The sequence below is a fragment of the Suricata suricatta genome, chromosome 15 (assembly GCF_006229205.1).
Source record: "Suricata suricatta isolate VVHF042 chromosome 15, meerkat_22Aug2017_6uvM2_HiC, whole genome shotgun sequence".
Classification (NCBI taxonomy): domain Eukaryota; kingdom Metazoa; phylum Chordata; class Mammalia; order Carnivora; family Herpestidae; genus Suricata; species Suricata suricatta.
Window position 1 is genome coordinate 72,858,839 of NC_043714.1, and position 7,614 is coordinate 72,866,452.

Below are 7,614 nucleotides of genomic sequence, written 5' to 3' on the forward strand. Positions count from 1 at the left end.
TCTGGATGTGAAGCTTTATGCCCTCAACCCGGGAGATGCCAAACACTGTAATTTAGTCAGAAGATTCGAGTCAGTCACTCTGTCACCTCTGGTCAGTCCCCTCAATTACTGGCCTTGCTTTTATGTATTCATTGTTATTTCATGGATTCTCAACAGCCACCAACTGTTTGTTCATATGTTATTTGCTTAAAAAAAGGAGAAGTGTCTTAGTATATGCTTTTAGTTGTATGCAAGCTGTGTGGGCACAGAAGGTCAATACCATAGGTTCCCTGCTTTACGGGCTCTCAGAAGGAGAGCTAGAGACATAAATTGACAAGCACTGCAGGATGTGATAAATATTAGGAAATTCTGGTTACCTCATTGGGTATTTACCCACACTTTTTTAAAATTTATTTTTTATTAAAATTTTTTTTAATGTTCATTTATTTTTGAGAGAGAGACAGACAGATAGACAGAATGTAAGCGGGCTAAGGGCAGAGAGAGAGGGAGACACAGAATACGGAGCAGGCTCCAGGCTCTGAGCTGTCAGCACAGAGCCCCCTAGGCAGGGCTTAAACTCAGGAGCCTTGAGACCTTGACCTGAAGCCTAAGTCTCTTGCTTAACCACTGAGCCGCCTAGGTGACTCTAATTATTTCTTTATATTTTTAAAATGTTTTTTATTTATTTTTGAGAGACAGAGAGAGACAGCATGAGCAGGGAAGGGTCAGAGAGAGAGAGAGAGGGAGACACAGAATCTGAAGCAGACTCCAGGCTCTGAGCTGTCAGCACAGAGCCTAACCCAGGATTCGAACCCACAAACCATGAGATCATGACCTGAGCCGAAGTCAGATGCTCAACTGACTGAGCCACACAGGTGCCCCCTTAATTATTTCTTTAAATGCCATGCAGTAAATGCACATAGTTTCAAAAGCAAATTATTACAGAATGATGGGAAGTAAACCAGGATTTTACGTTCCCCTCCACTTCATCCTCGAGTTTTGTAGCACAGGGCATCCACTTTCATTTCTTAGGGCTGTTAGTTCTTGCATCCTGCTGTATTTTAAACCAATAAGCTTATACTATTATTATTATTGCTTTATGTTTTCATTTCCTCTATTATTATAATTATGTAATTATACTACTCAGCATAGGCATCTGATGTTCTTTGCTTATATGTTCCTTCTGTACAGCTTTTTGTTTTTCCTAAAGTTAGTAATTGCCTCCTAACTGTTTTAGGATATTCCTTCACTTGGATTGTAGAAGTTCACTTTGCTTCTGTTTTATTTTAGAGCCCCTGCAGGATCTCACGCCTTCCTCTTTCTTGTTTTAATCTTTCATCTTGTTGGAGAATAAATCTCTAGGAATTCCTAACAGTAGGTAGAGAAACAATAAATTTGGGGATGCTTTTAAAATAATCTTCATATTAATTGACAGTAACTAGATAAGGAATTCTAGTTTTTTATAATTGCATTATGAAGAAATGTCCATCTTTCATATTATGTGTTCTTTCCATTCTCTTTGTCTTTAGAGATCAATGCTTTTTTTCCCCTTTAATGTAATTTAGGTTATGATATTTAGTAGTTTTTTGGGATAGGAGAGGGAAGATAAACATATTTATCCAATGTACAGTTTCTAATTAACCAAATTGCTTTTCTATTTACTTATTTCCTTTCTTCTCTTTCTCCCTCCCTTGTCCTTTGCACCCTTGAGGGACTTGGACTGGACTGTCTTCTATTTGGGGGAGGCTGCTTTTGAACCAGGTCAAGGAAGATTGAAATCAGATGCATAAGGAAAGTGAGCTGGTATGAGAAATCCTAGACTTCTCCCTTTCTCTCTTCTCTCTTATAAGTGAAATGAGACAATCCATAAGGCCCAGGTCAGACTGGGAGGTGGGTGGGGTAGGGAGGGGTCAAGGAAATTATTTCTTCTGCCCCATAAAGTTAGAATGAAGAAATTATCTTTGTAATTCACACCTGACCTGAAAACTTCATAGATGGCCTTTCTTATAGGCAGATTTTCAAGGTATAATTTACATACTATAAAATTTACCCTAGTGGCACCTGGGTGGCTCAGTCAGTTGTCTAACTTTGGCTCAGGTCATGATTTCAATGCTCCTGAGTTTGAGCCCCACGTCAGGCTCTATGCTCACAGCTCAGAGGCTGGAGCCTGCTTCATATTCTGTGTCTTCCTCTCTCTCTGCCCCTCCCCAACTGGCTCTCTGTCTCTGTCTCTCTCTTTCTCTCTCTCTGTCTGTCTGTCTCAAAACAAAACCACATTAATTTATTTTAACATACCCTTCTCATGGTAAAGTTCCAGGAGATTCAACAAATGCACAGAGTTGTGCAAACACCACCCAAATCCAGCTAAAACTCATTCCATCACCCTCCACAATTCCCTCACCATTCTTTGTAGCCAGCCTTTCATCCTTCTTCTACCCTTGGTCTCAGGTCTGCTTTTAATAAACTGGAACATTTAGATACGCCCAGGATTTCAGTCTTTCAGAGCAAGTAATGCTTATTCTGTTCTGAATGATAACTAATTTTAGCTAAGAAAGCAGAGGAGTAAAGAGGCCATTTTGGCACCAGCAGTCACAAGTGAAAAGATCTCAAGGACGCTTGGACTGCATGCTGTTGGGCGGTCAGGGTTGAGCAGAGCTGAGCCAAAGGCTCTTCAGGGTGTGAGAGAGAACAAATGGGACACAAGTCTGGAAAGGAAAGCAGAGCCTCATCCCACAGGGTCTGGAGCAGTTTATAAAGGTCTTCAAAATTACTGGGAAATCTATTTAATATTTAAACCATGGACGACATAATGCAAACCTCTCTTTTATTCTCATTTCTGTTGTTTATTAATCCAATTCTATGTGCTAACAAAAACAGGAATAAAAAGGTGTCATTCAGGAGCTTTGCCTTAGGACATAAGTTCTCAAATAATCGAAAGTTTGATTAAAAATGTCATTTTTGTGTGAAGTTATTTTGTATCAAGTGAAGTCCAAAAGGAACAAAAGGAAAACGTGGAATGTAGTTTTCTAGAGTTTATTTATTCATTTATTTTTGAGAGAAAGAGAGAAGAGGAAGGGCAGAGAGAGAGGGAGAGAGAGACTTCCAATCAGGCTCTGCACCAGTGGCATTGAGCCCAACACAGGGCTTGAACTCATGAACCATGCATGACCTGAGCTAAAGCCAAGAGTCAGATGCTTAACCAACTGAGCCATCCAGATGCCCCTGGGATGTAATATTTACTCAGTTGATATCATTTCAAGAATTTTGAGCCTCTGTGGATGGGGAAATAAAGAGGAACCAGTAAATTTGCAAAGTAGTTGAGAGGCGTTCATTCATAATAATATAATTCATAAGTCCGTCTTAGGCAGAGGGGTAGAAGGATGTGAAAACTTCTCCTTTTACATTGTCACTTCTATATTATTATCCTTTTCTTACAGTAATGGAACTGAAGCTGAAAGAAATCAAATACATTCCCAATAGTCAGCAATAATCAACAGCCAGTAAGGTTTTTAACTGATCTCAAGGCCAGTGCTCTTTCCAGTATAAGCTTTTTCCTTCTACAAATCAGAAAACTCTTACTCTAGTCTCACGTTCTCTCTGTAGTTTTAAACTTGAAACACACAGTCTCGTCTCAAAATCACAGTTATCTTTTCCAGAATGTGCTACTGTAATTAACCCCACCCCCTCCCAGAACAGGCCTTTCCATCTCTAAATGATGGCGCAGACCTGTGCCTGCACGAACATGTTCGAATCTGCTGTATGTGAGTGATAAAGACGGTAATGCTCATGTACGTAAGTACATCACACACACACACACACACACACACACACACACACACACACACACACACACACACACACATTATGTCATCCCCACACTTGACCGTGTCTCTCTGTTCCCTTTCACAACAAAATTTCTCCAGTGAATCTGGATGGGCTCTGTCCACATGTCCTCAATGCCAATTCTCTTTTTCAATCAATTCCAATCTGTTTTCAAAGCCAAAACCATACTGATTTTTTTTCACCGTAAACTTAACAGGCTTCCAAATCCTCTGCCTTTGGCCATGGCCGCACTCTCCCTGACCATCTCTCCCTTTAGGGATTCTGCAAGAATGCGCTAACCTTCCTGTCCTCCTCTCTCACTGGTGGATGACTCCACTCCTTCACCCGGAGACACCTCACTTATTCTTTACCTGCTCTCTTTCCCTCCTGACCTCTAAATTGCATTTTGTCCTGGAATGCACCCTGATGATCTCCTTTCTTATATTCTCTCTCCAGGTGATTTCATCCACCCCCAAGATTGTAGTGATGTCTGTGCATTAATGATTCCAAGCCTTTTGCTTAGGCTTCTTACTCTTTCCTGAGCTCCAAGCCAGTAGATTAAAATGCCTATTTGGATTTCCCATCTGCCTGTCTAAAGATACCTCAGAGTGAATCTCTTAAAAGAGAGCCCTTGATTGCCCATTATACCTATTCTCTTCTAGCCTTAATCCCTTTGTGCAAGATGCTGCCTGAACTATTTATTTCATTGCTAAGGCAAGAATCCTGGGAATCATCTTAATATTTCTTTTTCTCCTCCCTCTCCCCACATACTTTATTTCCAAATTCATTAATTCAGTTTCAAAATATAGTCAATCCCTGCCTTATTTTCCTTTTCACAGCCTTTACCTTGGCCCAAGACAGAGTTATCCCTAAAATGAATCACCACATAGCGTTCTAATTGATCTCCTTGGATTTCAGGCCTTTCCCTTCCCAGACCATTCTCCACATATACTAAGAGTGGTTATTCAAAATATAAATTGTATTGTTTCATTTTCCACATTAAAATCCTTCAGTGTCTCCCTGTTACACTTAGGGCTCTCTGCACAGGGCTCACTGGTTGTATGTGGGGGGGTCAGGGAGGCTGACCTAGATGCTAACTAAAGTCACCAGATTTGTTCATCTCTGCATTATAATCCGGTGTAGCTCTGTCATTACACTTAGAAAAATCTCGGGGCACCTGAGTGGCTCAGTCGGTTAAGCGCCCAGCTTCCGGATTTGGCTCAGGTCGTGATCTCATGGTTCGTGGGTTCGAGCCCCGCATCGGGCTCTGCACTGACAGCTAGCTCAGAGCCTGGAGCCTGCTTCTGATTCTGTGTCTCCTTCTCTCTCTGACCCTCCCCTGCTTGTGCTGTCTCTCTCTGTCTCTCAAAAAGAAATAAAAAGCATTAAAAAAATCTCTAATGATCTTATTCTTGGGTTGCATACTCATTGTCTATTCCACTAAAATATCAGCTCTATCAAGAAGGGACCATCTCTGTATTAACCTCTTCATCCCCAGGGAACAGCAGGACTTGGTACCTATTAGGCGCTCAATAAATATTTCAGTGAGTTAATACACATGAAATTCTCAGACCAGTGCCTGGCATATTGTGAGCAATAAATAAGTCAATGTTGGCCATTGATGTCATTTCTATCAATATTTTTATTAGTCGAATAACTGAATGAAGGAATGGAGTGCATGATTATTTGCAGTTTCCTCATTTGAATGTAAAAGGCATGAATTAAATATCCCTTGACATCCCAAACATACAATTAAATTATACTTTAAAGTCACATGATGAGAATTTTCAAACACTTGCTCGTTTTCCATCTGCTTCCTGTAATCAATGTTAGTTTATGGCAGCTCACTAGATCTTAGATACATGGTGAATACTGGTAAAAAAAAAAAAAAAAAGATAGAACTTGAGTTTATTAATTACTCTGAGACACAGGTTCTTGAACTTCATGGTGGATGGATGATAAGTCCCAAGTCAGTGGGTTAATGTAAAATTCAGGTGGGAGAATGGGTGGGGTTTGGGGAACGCCGTGTCATTTGCTGTGGATGTGGGGTCAGTTGGATGTAGGAGTCTCAGAGCTGCTGGATGTGGAAAGCCTTGTTTGCTACCGTAGAACACCATGGAAGTTGTTACTCACCTGCTGGAAGGAGAAGAATATGCTGAGATCTTTCCCACTGTAGACACATCTTCCTGTAGTCAGGAGCTGATGGGAGGAGCAGGATGAATTCCACTGTGGATATGTCTTCCTGTAGTCGGGAGCCGATGGGAGCAGCTGGGACAAGTTTCAGGTTACCCTAGAAAGGTGAAAAAATGTTTCAGGTATTTTAATATTTTAATAGAGAATAGCTATCTAACTGTCACCGTAATTCCCACTGCAACGATTTGCTGATACACTGGAGAGCTGCATGGACAGTTAGAGGATGGGGGGATCTGTTAGGATGCTATTCCTGAACAAACTACTCGCTGGGAATTAGCAGTTGTCCAGTGATTAAAATTAGTGGCCGTGTTTTCGTTGGTTTATTTCCCTGAGCTGTAGTCTCTTTATTTGTGAAATGGCACTGATAACACCTGAAATGTGAGCATGTCCACCACTGCTCCCAAATGATACTTAATAATTGATTATTTTCCTTTCCTTTCCTTAACATTGGCTTTCATGTGAACCAAGTGCCTGTTCAACAGATTTCCTTGTCACAAGTGATACGACTTAACAAAATGCACACATCTCCACACAGGGAGATGGTCTGAGAAATAATCCCTTCTGGTTTAGAGGCGACAAAATTCAACGGACTCCTTCTCTTCAGACCTTCTCTGTAACAGCATGTTCACAAGGCAGGGAACCGTATGTATGATTTTCTGATTGGAGGACTAAGAGTTCAAAGAGCCCCTGAAGATGGACCATTCAAAGACAGATCTACCAGAGTCTTTCTGAAGTTGAATCGTGGTCAGGTTTAATTGCATCATTGTCAATTGGGATCCATGTTACACAGAAAATTTATAAACTTATTGAAATGTTTTTGCCTATTATTCAGTAAGGAAGAAAGTGTTTCTCCCTTCAGACGGAGATGATATATAGTTATTAAACTCCTTCAGTGTAAGTTCTCATTGATCTTTATATCTTTTATATCTAATTCAGAGCTTGATATACAATTAGATGCAGTGCATGTTTATTGAATTAAATGTACAAATGCCTGAATGGAATATTTTTACACAGCTTTTTAAAAATTAAAATCCAACAACGCATTCTTGAGCATTTTCATTGTTCATGACGTCAGATTAGGCATTGCAGGCATGCAAAGATTAAGGAGAGAGCTTCTTTCTTCCAACAGCTTATAGTCAGCAGGCAAAGATGCCTACCTAAAGCAGATCCGAATATGAAACTTCTTGTGATTAGTGCTATGGTAAAAGTAAATTTATACAGGAGTGCACCAGAAGGAGATATTAAATGCAGCTGGAAGGAATTTGAAAAGTATACATGGAGCAAAAGGTAGTTGAAACAGTCTTCCTTCCTCCCCTCCTTCCTTCCCTCCCTCCTTCCTTCTCTCCCTCCTTCCTTCCTTCCCTCCCTCCCTCCTTCCCTCCTTCCTTCCTTCCCTCCCTCCTTCCTTCCTTCCCTCCCTCCTTCCTTCCTTCCTTCCCTCCCTCCTTCCTTCCTTCCTTCCCTCCCTCCTTCCTTCCCTCCCTCCTTCCTTCTCTCCCTCCTTCCTTCCTTCCCTCCCTCCTTCCTTTCTTCCTTCCTTCCCTCCCTCCTTCCTTCATTCCCTCCTTCCTTCCTTCCCTCCCTCCTTCCTTCCTTCCTTCCCTCCCTCCTTCCTTCCCT